We start from the raw sequence: 18,960 nt of genomic DNA on the forward strand, positions 1-18,960 counted from the left end.
ACCAGTCGGGTTTTCAGGATATCCTTAATGAATATGCATGAGAGAGACCTGCATACACACTGCCTCAGTTGTATGCAAATCTATTTCATGCATATTCATTAGGGGTATCCTGAAAATCCGACTGGTTTGCAGCCCTCGAGGACCGGACTTGCCCACCCCTGTTCTAGATGGTGTTCATGTTTTCTTCTTGATTTTTGAAACAAAAGAAGCAGTTGATAGTCGCTAATAGGGAGCCTATCTCTGAAACCTCTCCACAGTACAGTATTTACGCGCATAAGTGGATATGCGGAGATTAATGCTAGTATTTTATAAGCTTGCAGTGGGAGCTGTGCATTTCTCCTCTGAAAGTACTTTATGTGCCCATTTCAGTACACATACATATTTTCCAGTTCAAGAAAATGCTTTACTATTTTATAAACATAGTGCTGATTCCATGTTGGCTCTTCCACATTTAGCCGTGCTTATCCATATGACCAGAAATACTGTTCTTAAGAATTGCTTCTGCTATTTTGCCAGACATTAACATCAGGCTCACTGGTCTGTATTTTCCCAGATCACCCCCTGGGACCCTTTTTAAAAATTGGTTTTACATTGTCCACTTTCTAATCTTCAGACACAGTGGCTGATTTTAAAGGAAGGCTACAGAGTGCTAGCAACAGGTCCACAATTTCATATTTCAGTTCTTCTAGAAATCTGGCATGAATAGCATCCAGCACTGATAATTTCTTAATCTTTAGTTTGACAAGTTGCTCTTTTACATCTTACGTTTTCATAATTATTTGATAGTTAAGTTCTTAGGGCTGTGCAAAGAACATATGTTGATTTAGGTAATTTTTCGGTTTGAGGGTGGGAGTTCATTCAGTTTTCAGTTTATTTTATGTTTATTTTGGCTTGGTTTATTTGCCAAAAAAAAAACCCCTCATCCCCTCCCCCCCCCCCAAACAATCAAAACAGGGAATCCTCAGGCCCTCCCCTCACTGCTGCCTTACTGCCTGGGGCCCTCTGCTCTCTCCCACCCCACAGTAAGCAAGGACCAGAGCTAAGACCTCCCTGGGCTAGGCTGAGCCAAACCTAGCCAGGGCCTGCCCAGAACACTCAGCTCCCCTGCCCCTCACAAATAAGCTGGGGCTGAAGCCTCCCCAGCCCATACTTACCCTTCCTGTGGGTGACTTCAGCACAGAAAGGGACAGGAACAATTCCCAATCATTCATGACCCACTGGTGCTGGCCCTGAGTCCAACGCTAATGTTTTACATCAAACAAAATGGCACTGGTCTCAGGGCCATCCAGCGCCAATTTTTTTTTATGTTTGTATATCCACACAACAAAATGGTACTAGTCTCAGGGCCAATCAGCACCATTGTGGAGCTGAAGCTGGTGGGATGGAGCCACTATGGATTGGCAGGGGGTAGGGGGAATGGCGTGGACAGTGAGACCCCAGGTATTAAGAAAGCAAAGGGGGTGGGGGTCCCTTCTGATATTTTTGGGAAAGTCTATTTTCAGTTCATTCCATTTAGAACAAACCAAAAATGGACTTTTTTATTCCAAAAAATGCATGGATGTGAAACAAATTTGCATTTTTATCAGTTCCTCTGAACCATCGCCTTCAAAGATCATTGCCAGTGTGGATTTCAGCTCACCAGCCCGGAAAGACCTGGCAGTGGTGGGGTTGTTGTGGACCCAAACCCACTGCAGCCCAGAGACTGGGTTCTGATGCCGAGGCCAAGAACTAGGTGGCTCAGGCCAAGGCCTGATGCAGGGGGCATGGCCCAAAAACTGGGTCCCATCACTGGGGCCTCAGTCTAGGCCAGGTCCCAATGCCGACCAGGCTGATGCCAGGGTCCAGCCTGGAGGCTGAGTCCCGATGCTGAGGCCTTGGCCTAGGCCAATGTCTAGGCCCAGTGCCAGGGCCTGGCCCAAAGGCTGGGTCCTGTTGCTTGGGCCTTGGCCTCTGCTTAGTACAAGGTCCATAGGCCAGGGAGCAGGCTGTGGAGATCCTCTTCTTTTTGCTCTTTTCTTAAAATAACATCCTCTGTTTAGAGGATGTACCAGAGTGTCTTTGCCGTGCATGTTTGTGCTTTAGGAGGTCGGAAGGCAGACATGGGGTGGATTGACAGATACTCCTGCCTCTACCATCGCCATCATTTTTAAAGGAAATGGATGCAATGGAAGATTCCAGGTGGCTGTGGCTCCTCCCAACATAATAATTAAATCTTGCAGATGCAAGGAAGCATGACAGATGACTAGATTTAGGCGGCGTGCTCCAACAGTGCCTCGATTTGGCCAACAGGGGGATTTATCATTTTGCGATCAGTACAGCGGAATGATGGCCCACAAAAAAAAGGGGGCGGGGAAATAGTGTGCAGCTGGCCACATTGCGGCAGTATGGTTTCGCCCACCCTGGTACTGCCGCACCGCACACTATCGCCCCCATAGAGCCATAGAGCCACTGGAAAAGGTGTTATTTCCTGCAGTGCTGCCAGCAATAGTGTAAAATATTATCGCCTGCAGTACTGCTGGGCCATAACCCCGCCCACGCTTCTCCCCTTCCCCTGATTTAAATACTATCGCTGTGATGCGACCAGTATTGCATGTGTTAGGGCCTTATCGTGTGTGATAAGGCCCTAATGCAGGCGATAACAGCACATAGCAATTTTATAAATGACCTTGCAAGTTAGGTGGTTAGCAATCTAGAAATCAATGTTAGACCATTATCTTCTTTCCTTCAACCTTACCCCACATTTTGAGGCTGCTAAATATAGGCATTTTGTGAATTAAGGCACCTAAATGTAGGCACCCAGCCTGGGAAAATTTTAAAGAGCCAAATCTAGGTGCCTAGATCTTTTGAATATCGAGCTCATTACAAAAAAAATACAGTTCTAACTTAGCTGTCAGGTTGAAGCCAGAAGAGAAATCATACCTTCTCCTTTATCAATTCAATACAGAGCTTTCAACAGGTTTAGCAGGCTGTTCAAGCTTTCTCTTTACCTTCAGAATGTACATAGAGTACTTACTACTCTCTGGAGGCTTACTGATCTCTTGCTCTTGGTTCTTCCCACTCAGTTCCAAACCCCTTAAGCTGCTGAGAACAACTTTTAGGTTTCCAACAGCCCTGATAGTAGGCCTGAGGACCAATATGGTTTCTCGGGGGTGGGATCTCCACTTTCTGCTTCATTCATACAGGAACCCTGTTGTGCTTGCTACACTCCACAGTGCCCATCCATGGCCTAAGAGACAAGTCACTGGCCCCAGACTGGCTAATTCCCAGATTTAAGGCCTATTTTGTAACCTTTTCTTTTGCCATTACATCATCCCTACTCCACCTAATCACCAACAAGTCACCCTATTGACACCCCAACTCAATTCCACTGGCACTGTCCACAGATATCTCTGGAAGGGCAGGGACCAACAATATGAAAAAGAAACACCCTAATATCCCTGTACACACGCCCACAGGGGGTTTACAGTAGTATCATCACTAGGGATGTGAATCGTTTTAGGACGATTAAAATTATCGTCCGATAATTTTAATATCGTCTTAAACCGTTATGGAACACAATACAATACAGATTCTAACGATTTATCGTTATAAATCGTTAGAATCGTGAGCCGGCACATTAAAACCCCCTAAAACCCACCCCCGACCCTTTAAATTAAATCCCCCACCCTCCCGAACCCCCCCCCAAATAACTTAAATAACCTGCGGGTCCAGCGGCGGTCCGGAACGGCAGCGGTCCGGAACGGGCTCCTGCTCCTGCATCTTGTCGTCTTCAGCCGGCGCCATTTTCCAAAATGGCGCCGAAAATGGCAGCGGCCATAGACGAAAAAGATTGGACGGCAGGAGGTCCTTCCGGACCCCCGCTGGACTTTTGGCAAGTCTCGTGGGGGTCAGGAGGCCCCCCACAAGCTGGCCAAAAGTTCCTGGAGGTCCAGCGGGGGTCAGGGAGCGATTTCCCGCCGCGAATCGTTTTCGTACGGAAAATGGCGCCGGCAGGAGATCGACTGCAGGAGGTCGTTCAGCGAGGCGCCGGAACCCTCGCTGAACGACCTCCTGCAGTCGATCTCCTGCCGGCGCCATTTTCCGTACGAAAACGATTCGCGGCGGGAAATCGCTCCCTGACCCCCGCTGGACCTCCAGGAACTTTTGGCCAGCTTGTGGGGGGCCTCCTGACCCCCACGAGACTTGCCAAAAGTCCAGCGGGGGTCCGGAAGGACCTCCTGCCGTCCAATCTTTTTCGTCTATGGCCGCCGCCATTTTCGGCGCCATTTTGGAAAATGGCGCCGGCTGAAGACGACAAGATGCAGGAGCAGGAGCCCGTTCCGGACCGCTGCCGTTCCGGACCGCCGCTGGACCCGCAGGTTATTTAAGTTATTTGGGGGGGGGTTCGGGAGGGTGGGGGATTTAATTTAAAGGGTCGGGAGGGGGGTTTTAGTGTGCCGGTTTTTCGATTTTTCGATTTTTCGATTTTTAACGATTTTTCACGATATTTTACCCCCCCAAACGGCAACAATACGATTCCCTCCCCCTCCCAGCCGAAATCGATCGTTAAGACGATCGAGGACACGATTCACATCCCTAATCACCACCATCACAGTCTTATTTAAAAACTTGTTTCAAAACAAGTAGGTTCTATTACAGAGTTCATCCCTTTTTGGCCAAGGCTGTCACTGGCCTTCAGGGAAAGTTTTTTCTCCTGCATGGTAATCCAATTCCTTTTTATTGACTTCCAGAGATTTCTGACCCATATGGTCTAGAATGGAGTCCATACTAGCAGCCCTCATTTGTTGCCTCCCATGTTGAGATCAGTCTAGAACTTTCAGTCCTGGACCCTGACCCACAGCAGTTCTGCCCCATTGACCTCTGGTTTCCCCTCAAAGCTGGACAGTGTGCTCTAGGCTCGCAATCACTGATATAGTGGCAGGTTCTTTCTTCCTCATGTCTGACTGAGTAGCAACCTAGTCTCAGTATACGCAGTACTCTGGTGATGGCTTTTATTCACTGTTACCTGAAGAAAGATACCCCTAACACACTGAGTGTATAATTTGTGGGTGCACAGGACACTGTGTAACACCGTGTAACCGTGTAAAATGATTCTTTTGCATCTTTTGCATCTCCTCTAGTAATTGCCTGAATTCAGCCCTTATACCACCTTCACCTTATATCACATTAAATTTTAAGCTAATTAATAGTTTACTGCTTTTTTTTTAATTTTTCTTTATTTGCTTTATTCAATCAGTTTAATTTCTTTTCACTTTATTTTTGCCATTTAGCATGCTAAAGGAAACAAAACAATTTTTTTGTTTGTTTGTTGTTTTTCTCTCTGTCAAATTCCATTGATGTGTCTCTGTCATAATGACAGGACATCCCTATAATATTCCAGTTCCCATCTTCTAGGCCCATCACAACCTTTTTTTTTTTTTTTTACCCTTTCATTAGTTTATTACAGTGTGTTTAGTCATTTGGAGCAATACTGCTTCCTACGATCCTCCCTTACAACAATTACAAATCTATGTCACCTAAATAAAAAGAAGGTATTTCACAGCAGAACCAGAGAAAGATGTCTTTTGTATCCAAAAGGGAGAGCAGAGACCTAAATTCATGCCAACTCTTCTTGATAAATTGCAGCCTTCAAGTTTTAGAACTAATGGCATACATGTGACAGTGAAAGTGCATGACTACCATCGCTATATGAACCTGTAAATTACTTCTAAAAACTGCCATAAAGCCAACAAAAGTATTGAAGTGCAACATGAGCCAGGCTGTGATATATGGGCAATTAACATCATTATGGAGGTATAATTTGCCTAATTAGTTTATTGAAGCAAGTTGATTTGATTGAATATTTTTCTCATTACATTTTTCAGCCCTGTTACACCTCAAAGTTCTGGAAATAAAAGGAACACAAATATATCAGATGGCAGTCTCAAAGGGACTAAAGAATAAATAAGGCTTCTTGTGAGTTCCACTATAATAATGCAGTTTCTCTGCCAAGTCTGAATCCCACCAGGTTATTTTAGCTCCTGTAACAGTGAGTCTCGAGGTTTTCCATGAGGTGCTGGAGGAAGACCGTCTTCTTCTAGCGCAGGCTGTGGTCCTGAACACACATTTCACAGGTTATTGCCTTTCCATAGATTCTGTACTTTGCGGTGATACAAGTCAGGAAAGGGTATGGTAAGGGCAGTGACGGCTCTAAACTGCTTTTATTAACATGGGAATTACAGAGGGGGCACTTTGTATTTTAGGATGGCTAAACGCAAGTGCCTTTCTATCCAACCACTCAAAGTAGTCAGGCTAAGGGGCCATGCCTGCTTGCCTCCCTATTTTCCCACTTCCCCGGAGGCCGCCCCTGTGTAAAGGAGAAGAAACAGTCAAAGGGGCAGTAAGAACAACTCTGCATAAGAGTGAAAACTGAAATCACAAGATCTAATGGCATCCAACAGGTGGTGTAGGTACACATTAAACAATGTAGGTGACAAAACTTCCCCTTATGGCATCCCACACGCTAGACCTTCTCAGAGGAGGAATTTCACCTTCCAACCCCAGTTCTCCGTTTGAGAAAAGATTCAAGCCCCTGGCAGAGATGACTTCTTACACAGTAAGCATGCCTTAAACGAGTGGTCCCCAAATATCTTCCTTGAGGTGCCACAAACAGGCCTGGTTTTCCGGATTTCCATAATAAATATGCATGGTATACAGTTTACTTGCACACAATGGGCGTAGTATATACACGGGGTATGCTTTCTTTTGAAACAAAATTCTGTTTTTGTCTCGTTTTGTTTTCAGAAGGAATGGAACCCCCTCAGCTCCCAGCCATTTACCCCATCCATTCCTCTAAGGTGCAAGAGCGATCCCCAGTCACTCCTGCCATGCCAGATCTTCATTTCAAAATTGTGCCAGTGCCACTTTGTGGTATGGAGGTCTAGCTGTACCTCCCTACAGAGGTACCTCTGTATAGCAAAAGGATATCGACCTTGGAGGCCCACCGGTGCTATTTTGGGGCAGGAATGATTGGGGATCACTTCTTACCCTTATTAGTCTTTTGGATGGGGTAGGAGGTCGAGTAGATGGGGGAAGGTTCAGGGGAATTTGTGGTGAGAGGGGAGCACTTTGGAGAGCTTTGGCGGTGGCAGCAAAAATGTCAGAGAGGAAGAGGGTGGGTGGGACAGATTTGACAATTTTTTGTTGTTGCTTTGTTTCTTTTTTCTTTGTTTCATTTTAAATAAATGAAATGAAACAAACAGCAAGCAAAAAAAAATAGATGAAAAACAGAATGAAAAAATGTTCAGTGCACACTCCTAAGGCAATCAAATATATGTCACTCAGACACACATATTCACTATAGATTCTTTAAAGTTTGAACTACGCCCTATTATGTTTGCTCAGAGGAAGCATCCCAGTTAACTGAAAAAAAAAATCTTCAAATTCAGTACATAAAAGTGACTACTAGTTTTCATTTATTTGAAGTGCTAGTTCAGTCTATTTTACTTATCTCATTTTTTATTAAATTCAAATAGATGTATATTTCTTATTTTCTTATTTATGGCTTTTTTATACTGATTGTCCAAGGACATCACATCGGCTTACATGTAACAGATGTAGAAGCAAAACAAAATAGAAACTGTGCAGTACATAAAACGGAACATGAGGCAAACTAACAAGATAGAACTGGATAAGGAGAAAATAGATATATAACATTATAACATTATAAACTTGGAATTTACAGAGTCGATAAATACAGTTTTGTGGTTGGCAAGGGCAGCGAGCAGGGGAGGTGGATTTTGTGTAGGCTTGTTTGAAGAGCCAGGTTATTCTTTTTTTTTTTTTTAATTTGTGGGAACAGGGTTCCAGCCACAGGTCTGGTGGCATATTATTCCAGTTTGAGGGTCCTGCTATAGATAGTGCTCTTTCTTTTGTGGCAGTGAGGCGGGGGGGGGGGGGGGGTGGTGGTTAGTGAGGGGTATGTGTAATGAGCCATTGTATGTCTAATGAAGGTATGGAAGTCGTTGAGCCAGTGGATGTCATGGTTATGTAGTGTCTTATGTATGATAGTGAGATTCTTATAGCGAATTCTGAAGGAGATTGGGAGCCAGTGGAGGTCTCTAAGAATGTACTCAATTATATCCAGCTGGTTATATTGTTGGACGGTTGCACTGTGACAATGTTCATATAGCAACGAGCATTCCTGTATGATGGTCTTCCTCACACTAGTTCTCAGGACTATTAATTGGTTTATTACTAAGTCCAGTATTTTGTAGGTGGATTTTGTTTGGCATCATTGATTTTTCAATGTATCTAGCACTAGTTGGTTCAATGTTTTAAGTATTTCATAAGGGTACAAGATAGGTGGTTAGCATTTTCAACTCCTTTAAGCTGCTTCCCTGACATTCCCTTGAACTTCTGGGAGCAGTCATATTCAAAACACTGTCACATTTTAACATAGTAAATGATAGCGTATGAAAACAAAAATGGTTCATCCAGTGCCCCCAGCAAGGTTTTTGGGGGTAACCTGCTGCTTCATGCAGGTTACCCCCAAGCCTTCTGTTAAGGCTAATAACTGCAGGATGCCTACAACCAAAAATGTAAAGTTTAACTGAAACAGGTTTCCCCATTTTTTCATTTCTATTCTCAAGCCATTAGGGATCTTCTGTGTTTGTCCCATGCGCTTTTGAATTCCATTAGTGTTCTTGCCTTCACCATTTATTCTGGGAGGGCATTCCATACATCCACCACCTGTTTCATGAATAAGTATTTCCTGATATTGTTCTTGAGTCTATCCCCTTGGAGTTTCAAATTGTGACCCTTAGTTTTACAACAACCTTTCCATCAGAAAAGATTAGATTTTTGTGCATTATATATTCCTTTAAGGTATTTGAAAGTCTATATTTTACATCTTCTATCTATTCTTTCCTCCAAGGTATACATATTTAGGTTCTACAGTCTCATCTTTTAAGTCTTCTTGAACAGACACCACACCATTTCAGTTGCCGTTCACTGGACTCCTTCCATTCTGTCCTTATTCTTTTTGCAATATGGTCTCCAGAACTGAACACAATACTCCAGGTGAGGCCTCACCAATGACCTGTACAGTAGCATTATCACCTCCTTTTTCCTGCTGGCTATGCCTCTCTCTATACAGCTCAGTATCCCTCTAGGCTTAGTCACCACCTTGTCACATTGCTTTACTGCCTTCAAATCATTGGACATCATCACCCCAATATCTCTTTCCCAATCTGTACACATCAGTAATTTGTTCCCAATCGCATAAAATTCCTATGGATTGCTGTACCCTAAACACATGACATTTTACTTCTTGGCATTGCATCTCAGATGTCAAACCTTCAAACACTGCTTGATCTTTCTCATTCTCTCTACTCCTTCAGATGTGTTCACTGTGTTGCAGATTTTATTATCATCCACAAAATAGAGAAACTTTACCGTCTAATTCCTCTGCAATATCATTCACAGAATGAATCCTAGAACTGATCCTTGAGGAACTCTACTTATCACTCTTTTCAGAGTTCATTCCATTTACCTTCTAACATTTGTCAGTCAGCCAATTTGCAATCCTTTTTACTACCTTGGCACCTACTCCCAAGCTTCTCATTTTATTCATGAGCCCCTTATTCAGGACAGTATAAAAAGCCCTGCTGAAATCCAAGTAAACCATTCTTTCTTGATTCAATTCTCTAGTCATCCAATTTAAAAAATCTATTAGATTTGTTTGACAGGACCTTTCTCTAGTAAAACCATTTTGCCTTAGATCCTGTAACCCATTGGATTATAGATAGTTCATTATCCTTTCCTTTAGCAGTCTCACCATTAATTTTCCCACCACCAAGGTAAGGCTAACCAGTCTGTAGTTTCCAGTCTCCTCCTTGCTACCACCTTTGTGAAACAGGACCACAACTGTCCTTCTCCAATCCTGCAACACTATCTCCAAGGATCTATTGAACAGGTCCTTTAGCACTTCTTGGAGCTCCCTTAGATTCCTGGGATGTTTCTCATTAGGCCCCTTGGCCTTATCCACATTCACATTTGCTAGTTCCACCCAAACACTCTCTTCTGTAAATGGAGATGTATCTACTCTACTCTCATCCACAGTCTTGCCAACCAACAATGGTCCTTCTCCCATGTCTTCTTTAGTGAATACCACACTGAAGTATTAGTTTAATATTTCTTATATTTCTTCATCTTTCTCCACATCTTTCTCCACACCTTAAATCCTTTCAATCTTACAATACTACTTCTGAATTTCTTCCTTTCTCTGATATATCTGAAAAATGCTTTGGTGATCTTTTCTTCCACTCAAGCTTTCGCTATCCTGATTTCTCTCCTCGTCTCCTTTAGCTTCACCAGATAATCTTCCCTGTGTTCCTCTTTTTGAGGTACTGTATACTTTTTGGATGCTGATCTTTGTGCCTTTATTTTCTCAGCCACCTACTTGGAGAATTATATTGGTTTCCTTTTTTTCTTACTTGTATTTATTTCTTTTACATAAAGATTTGTTGCCTTTGGTATAACTCCTTTTAATTTGGCCCACTCTTGTACCACATCAACCACCTCCTCCTAGCCTTATAGCTATTCCTTGAGGTATATTGCCTTTTACCAAAGTCTATATTTTTTAAATCTAGGTCTTTGATCTTCATGTGACTTCCTTCCTTTTTGGCTGTTATGTCAAACCATACCATCTGATGATCACTGATGACCAAATGGCACCTACCTGGTCAACAGAGATACTCTCTCTATTTGTGACGGCAAGAGGAAATGTGGAAAAAAGGATTTGCATTCACAAAAAAGCAGGGAGTAGCTTGCTTGTTACGGTGGTTACTACCCCAAACTAAATAAGCCTGATACTTCACTTTCAATGTATATCCAGCAATGCTCTCTGCTTCAACGGCAGGGGAGAAAGACTGATACTTCACACATATTCAGCATAGCTCTCTGCTTCAACGGCAGGGGAGAAAGTCTGATACTTCACTTTCAATGCATATCCAGCATAATTGTATGCTTCAATGGCAGGGGAGAAAGTCTGATACTTCACTTTCAATGCAGATCCAGCATAACTCTCTGCTTCAATGGCAGGGGGAATGAAGAAAATTGGATCTACATACAGACAACAACCAACAAGGACTGAATTTAGTGAATTACATAGTCTGGGTAAACAAATAAGCATGGGTGTAGCTTGCTTACTGTGGCGGTTACTACCCCTAACTAATTAAGTTAGATATTTCACTTAGATGCAGTTCCAACACTGCTCTCTACATTAATGGTGGGGGTGGAAGGGAAATAGAACCAAAAGGTTACTAAGAGCCAAGAGTAACAGATAAGTATGAGAAAAAAAAAGTGCAAAACTTGCTGGGCAGACTGGATGGGCCGTTTGGTCTTCTTCTGCCGTCATTTCTATGTTTCTATGTGAGCACCAGGTCCAATATTGTTCCTCTCATTGTGGGTTCAATCACCATTTGTATGAGCAGAGCCCCTTGAAGGACATCTATAAACTTTCCACTTCTTACAGATTCTGCAGCTGGGATACTCTAATCTACATCAGGCAGATTAAAATCTCCAGCGAGCAACATTTCTGCCTTCCTTACAAGCTTTTGGATGTCTTTGGCCAGATCTCTATTCAGTACTTCTGTTTGATTCAGAGGCCTATAGACCACACCAGTGTAAATGGAAGTGACATCATCTTTTTTTAAGACAGCCCACATCACTTCTTCTTTTCCCCACAACTCCTGCATTTCAATTGCTCAAATATTGTTTTTGACATAAAGAGCTACTACTCCCCCATTTCTAACATTTCTATCCTTTTTGAACAAGTTATAGCCCAATAAGGCTGTATCCCATTCATGAGACTCTCTGAACCATATCTCCATAATAGCAACATTATCTAAATCTGCCTGCAAAATTAGGACCTACAGATCTGGAATGTTATTGCCAGACTATAAACATTTGTGCTCATAGTCTTCTAGCTTTTCTTACTCGGCTTGCTGCTTTTCTTGTTCACTTGTTCTGCTCTTTTGTTTAAAAGTGGACTGTTGAGCTGATTTTTGTTAATTTCCTCACCCACTTCCTGTGTTTGTGGGGGTGACATTCCGACTTCGTTCTGTCTCTCCTGTCCTCCAGTTTAAACACTTTATGACCTATGAGCTGAATTTCTCACTTACAGCTGAATTTTAAAATGGCCATGCGTGCAAATACCAGCACTTTCGCAAGTGGCCAGGTCCTGCACGTGCCGCGTGCATTTTCAAAAGGGCCCAGCCACGCACGTAACTGCTGGTACGCTCACAAGCGCCGGGCCTCTTCAAAGGGGCGGGCAGGGGCGGGGTGGGGCAGGGTGGGGGGGGCAGGCCGGGACAGCGCCATTATATGCTGTCCCGCGGAAGCATGCGCGGGCAACCAGTCGGTGAGCGTAACTTGCTTCTATTCCCAAGGAGCAGTAAGTAATTAATTCAAAAATTTGGGCTAACTAGGTAGGCATTAGGGGTCGGGATGGAGAGGGGAAAAGGAAGGAAGGTAGGGGTTAGGGAAGTTCCTTCCCCATCTGCTCCTTAATTGGAGTGGACTGAGAGGGAAGTGGGAGAGGCCCAATTGTGTCGCAACGCTTATTCAAGCAAAATTCGGAACCCAGAGTGTGTCGCCCGCACATGCGCATGCGGATTTTTAAATCCGTCGCGCATGTGTGCTTGGCCATTGAATTTTATAACATGCGTGTGCCAGCGTGTGCATGTTATAAAATCTTTTCTCCTGTCTCAATGGATGTAAGCCATCTTTGCTGTATAACCTTTTTCTGTTGCATACACAGCCCTAGACTCAATATAACCTAATACTAGGTTTTTAGGCACGTATTGAAGATGTCTGTGTGGGTTAGCATTTCCTTTCCCTTTTTATAAACAGGTAACATTTCTGAACAGGTAATATTCTTTGCCATGTGCCCAATCTGCTACCCCAGAGTCTGGAAATCTTTCTGTACTGCTTGGATGCTGTATCTAATGAGGTCATTGGACCCTAGATGGATGATAACATCAATTTTAGTGTCTTCTTTAATTGCATTTACTATCTGGTCTGCATTTCTACCATCTGAGGCTCCTGAATGGCATTTAACTATTGTGTTTCCCTCATAATGAATTACCAGATTAGTACCTCTGATGATGATGATTCCAAGCACAAGGAGCTTTCTGTTATGACTTATGAAGTTTAATATTTGGTATCTTCTTTCCTTTCAGGTGTTTCTTCAGTTTCCATTACTATTACTAAAGCATCTTCATTTTCCAAAACAGAAAAGGTGTTTTGTAAATTTGTATAGGTATCATTAAAGAGACTAGGTGTCTGTGTGACACAGATATTATCCTAATTGAACCCATTGTAATCATTTACTCTTGGGTTTTTGAATCCTCTGTGAGGAGAGTGGGTGTCTCTGGGTCACAGGTTTCATCCTACTGGAGCCCACTGTAAACCACTTATTTCTAGATTTCTGGATATTCTGTGGGAATGGGGGCAGGTTTTCTGGATGCTGTAAAGTAGGGGAGGCTTTTTTGGTGGTTGCTAATTCCTGTTTAGCCCCTTTAGTTGTAGCTAATTCTGCTTTAAGTTGAGTAAACTCCTTTTTCATTATAGAGAGCTATAAACAAATGGGGAAGTTCTAATTCTCCAGAAGATTTGCCTTAAGTCAAAGGCACCATAGTTAATACATTCAATAATAATCATTTTTTTAAATTTGTTTTGATATGGAACTCTTTTAATATGATAAAGATTTGCAAAGTACCTTGTTATCACTTTCTATAATTGCAAACCCTAGCAAGACTATTTAACAAATGCTATGGATCCGGACTTTGATTGGTTTACATCAGCAGTAATGACATAAATACAGTAAGACCTAGCATGAACCAATCAGATTCCTTTGTTTAATTTGGTTAGCAATAGTGTTCCAAACAGGACTTTCTCCATGACTGCAAAGGAGCAGCTGCTTATATAATTTCAATAACAACAGCAGCAAAAATACATTTTTAAATGGATTTAGGGAAATATTCTATTTTCCTTGTGGCACTTTGAAATGCAGGCAGTACATGATGGGTACATGGTCTTAGTGTGAAAATAAATGCACAGATATTATGCAATGCCAAGAAAGGGTTATTTTTTCCCACTGTATATAAAATGACAACAAGCTCTTGGCAACTTTCCCCATTTTTATATAATACTTCCAAACACTGATGCTTGAATCCTCCTAGTAATGCTTTTAATTTGTCTTCTGTTGGGGGAAGGCCAAGATTTAATCGAAATCATTAGAATGTCTTTGCTTAAAGTAGCTGAGGGCTTGTAGTGGGGGCTGGAAGAGGAGGTTACTTTAGAATAATTAAAAAGAAATACATAAAAGGTCATCATTGGTACTTGAGCTATACCAGACACCACAGGCATGGAAGAAGGTTGTCTTTAATGATAGCTCTTAAGAACGCGAATAGAATTCTTTTAACACAGGCTATTTTCATCAAACTTTATTCTTCTTCATTCCTTGAACTACCACAAGCCTCAAAAAGAATGACCTTTGAACTTGAATGTATCATTTTTTCACATCTAAGGACAGTCTGTTATAAAGGTGAAAATATTTTATTTATTTTTATTTATTTAATGGGTTTTGTATACCGTCATTCGGTTTCGCCATCAGAACGGTTTCTCTGAGCCTGGCACCTCAGTGCATAATGGGGGTTACGCGTGAAACAGGGGTAAATAGATATCATCTAAGCAAACTGTGATGCGGTTTTGGGATTATGGGATTATTACAATCAGCAAAATTTACATACAAAAATTGATATTACATATAAAAGTTGATCTTACATATAAATTATTATTAAATACAGCAAGGTAATAAAGTAATGTGTATGGGTTGGATGAGTTGCATATTTGGTCAGTAACAGCAATGGTAAAAGGGTTCAAGGTATGTTATGAGGTTGTAATGTATCCTATGTAGTATATCCTATGTGAGGTCAGTTGTAGATTATTATCATAGGTTGCTCGAAGGATGCGACATTCTTCTTGGTGTTGGGTTGCATGGATGTTTGGTGGATTGGTTGATTGAGGGAGCTTGAGTAAGCTCTGGTGAACAGCCAGGTTTTTAGCTCTTTTTTGAAAGTTTTAATGTTTGGTTGAGTTCTTATTTCGATTGGTATTGCATTCCATAGAGTGGGGCTGGCGATGGATATTGCTCTCTCTCTCAGGTTGTGTTCAGTTGTGTGGTTCTGGCATGCAGGATTTTGAGGAGGTTTTTATTCATTGAGCATAGGTTACTTTTTGGAGTAAGGATTACAATGGATTTGCTTAGCCAGTTGTTTTGTTGTCCTATGATTGTTTTATGCAGGATTGTAAGCATTTTGTATGCTATTCAGTATTTTATTGGGAGCCCGTGTAGTGAAATGAGGGTTGGTGTGATGTGGTCATGTTTTTTTGATCCAGTCAGAAATCTGGCGGCTGTGTTCTGTAGGATTTGGAGAGGATGGATGGTAGCAAGTGGTAGGCCGAGGAGTAGGGCGTTGCAGTAATCCAGGTTGGAGAAAATGAGTAGTTGCAGGACTGATCTGAAGTTGTCTAGTGCAAGGAAGGGTTTGAGACGTCTGAGTTTTAACAGTTTGTGATATCCTTCCTTTATCTTGTTGGTTATGTGGTTTTTGAATGATAATTCTTTATCAATGGTGATTCCTAGATTTCGCGTATGGGTGAAAGGGAAGATTAATGTTTTAGGGTTTTCTGTTCTGAGTGGTTTCGGGGGGGGCTGTGATGTTGTTTTTTTTGTCGAGGATGATTAATTTGGTTTTATCTATGTTTATTATGAGTTTCAGGTCAGTTATATGTTGTTTGATTTTTGAGAGATATAGCGCTGTTCTTTCATAAGTTTCTTCCAGCGTGTTCTGTATGGGGACCATGATTTGTATATCATCAGCATATAGGACGTGGGTCAGACCAAGGTGTTCAAGTGTATGACAGATTGGAAGAAGGTATATGTTGAAGAGAGTAGCGGATAGGGCAGATCCTTGAGGCACTCCTGTGTTGAGGTTTATGTTATTTGAGAGGTTGTTGTTGAACATTACTTGGAAAGATATAAGTTGTAATATATATATATATATATATATATATATATATAAAGGCCCCACATAGAAGGGCATGAGAGCCACCTCATACCATAATTAAAGCTCCCAGGCCTTTCCCCTCCTCCCCTCTCCACCTTCCCAGCATTCCCTTTCTCTGGCTCAGGTTGTAAATTATAATAAACAGAACGCCTCTCCTAAACCCCTAAAAACAGAATTGCAAAAAAGAACAAGGGGTATTAAAGCCTTATTGGCTATTTCTGGTGTCTAATATCATCTAATTAGGTGCCCGCCGTTCTTTCAGCTGCACCTAACAGCACAGTGATGATGATGTTGAAGTAGTCTGAGGTTCTGGAGCTCAGATGGTGTTTGAGAACGAAGAAGCAGTATCCTGCTGGTGAAGATGCGGTAGTGGCCCGAGGTCCGGGGTATGCTGCAGGGAATCCCAGAAAAGTTTGAAGAGAGAGATGAAGTAGAAGTACTCACAAGGGTTGTTTCCAAGAGTTCAGGCAGGAAGGCCCTCCAAGGAGCAGATAACCTATGAACGTGGAAGAGCCCCTGAGGAGCGAGAACACAGAGCGTTCACCCAGTGAGACAGGAAACAGGAACCGGAACGTCAAGGAGAAGCGGATTCAGCAACGAGAAGAACTCCTTGCTAACTCATCTGAGTAAAGGGCCAGTCAGCTTAAATGCAGCAAGGCGGCGCGCACACGGGGGGGGGCCCTAATTTTAGAAAAGTACACGTGGTGACGAGATCGGACCTCTCCCAGTTCCCTCCCAGTCTTCTCCAATTAAGGAGTGGACTGGGAAGGAACTTCCCTACCCTCCTACCCATACTCCCTTCCTCTTCCGTTCTCCTACCTTTTTTTTTTTTTGTGTGTTGCTTACTGCTCCGTTGGAACAGAAGCAACTTGTGCGTGCCGGCCGACTGCCAGTGCGCACTTCTCCGGCACAGCAGCAAATGGCTGCATTACTGTCCACTTCCAGCCCTGCCCCTCCCCGCCCCTCGGACCACCCGTTTCTCTGAGCCTGGCACCTCAGTGCATAATGGGGGTTACGCGTGTGGCAGAGCTCCTTTGAAAATGCATGCGGCGCGCGCAAGCCACGCATGTAACCCCTGTTTTTTACGCATGCAGCATTTTAAAAATCTACCCATCCAGTTCCAACAGCTTCTCTATTGGTACTCATAAGGAGAATATAGTTAACGCCCAGAGCCTTGGAACTTTATCATCCCCACTATGGAGAATCCACCATTTAGGGAAAAAAGGAGGTTGAATAGAATGTCTAGAGACTTAGCACCAGTATTAAGTATGAGCCCTGGATTTCTTGAAGTTTAACTGAGGGGTTGCACATAGAGATATAGACTACAGCAGCAGATAAAGACTCATCCAGCGGGCCCCATTAAATTTCTGCTACTGTGCCTTAGACATGCATTGAGTCTGAATTAAGGAAGGCGAATAATCAAAACCAAATTTTAAAAAAATCTTACAAGAGTCTACAATTTTGAAATAGTTCGTCTTTTGCCGAGGATTTAATTTCTTATAACATAACTGTAATGTTCCCTTCCTGCTGCAATGCCATTGGACCCCATTGATCTCTGGCTGTCCCTTCACTTCTTCACAATTAATGATCCACTGTACTTGTCCCAGGCTTTCTTGAATTGTTTTTCACTCTATCACCTATACTAGGAGGTTTCTTTTATGGATGTACTACCCTTTATGTGAAGAAAGATTTCCTACTGTTACTCCTGAATCTACCCCTTTGGAGCCTCATATCATGACAACTAGCTCTAGAACTTCCTTATGCCGAAAAAAATTTGCTCCTGCCAGGTGATGCACCAAACTACTGTTTTGTAAAAATTTCTAAGCTTCCGATTAAAATGAGGAAGCCAATGTAAGTGACATAAAATAAATACATCCAACGCCTACTGAATATAGAATAGCTACCAAAGCGCATACAGAGTTGTTAATTATCAGTCTCTTGTATATAGTTTACAACAGTTAATAACCTATTGTAAAGCCTGTTACTATATCATTTTATAGTGTGAACCATTATTTATATTCATTGTAAAGCTATTTGCTATGTTATGTTACACTGTGAACCGAGGTGATGTTTTGCTACGTGCCCCGGTATATAAAATTCTTTAAATAAATAAATAAATAAATAAATAAATAAATAAAATAATAATAAGGGAGGATTGGTGTTAAGGTGCAGCTAGAAGGCTTAAATCAGAACATTTTTGAACGTTAGCCCTCCCTCCTTTTGTGTACATTATCCCAAAAAAATCTGTACAGTCTGGAAAAAAATGAGGACAGTTGGCAACCCTACTACAGACTGCAGGCAAGACTCTTCCCTTTCTCACAAAGGCAGGAAGGGAGCAGAGTAGCTCTTTTTGCTCTGCTCTGTCTGCACCAGGCTCAATCCCCCACCCCTATTCCTTGCAGACTGCCTGGGAGGGGAGGGGGTTGGATTAGAAAGCAGAGGGCTGTTTTCCGCTGAATGAGATTAAGCATAGATGGAAGGCAGAAAATCTTCAGCCAGCCTGCTGTAGCCCTAGGCATAGGCCTAGTGTACCTACCTATTGAGAAATCCAAGCTTGGTCATTACACACATCTGATGCAATCAGTGAGAAGGGGAAGAGTCTTGCCTGCAGTCTGCACTGTGAAAAACATTTTGGAAGCAAGGTGTAGGGGATCTTGTGAAAGGAGTCTGATTAGAGAAAATCCCTTGGGGAAACTGACCTCAAGGAAAACATCCATTTGGGAATATTCTGTGAGATGCAGAGATTAGCATCCCAGGAATATAGCCAAACTGCTCTGCGATGCTTACTTCTGATTTACTGATTTACTTCCTAGAGGGGGTCAAGGTCAGGTGACAAATTCCAAGG

The sequence above is a fragment of the Rhinatrema bivittatum genome, chromosome 8, assembly GCF_901001135.1.
Source record: "Rhinatrema bivittatum chromosome 8, aRhiBiv1.1, whole genome shotgun sequence".
Taxonomy (NCBI): Eukaryota; Metazoa; Chordata; class Amphibia; order Gymnophiona; family Rhinatrematidae; genus Rhinatrema; species Rhinatrema bivittatum.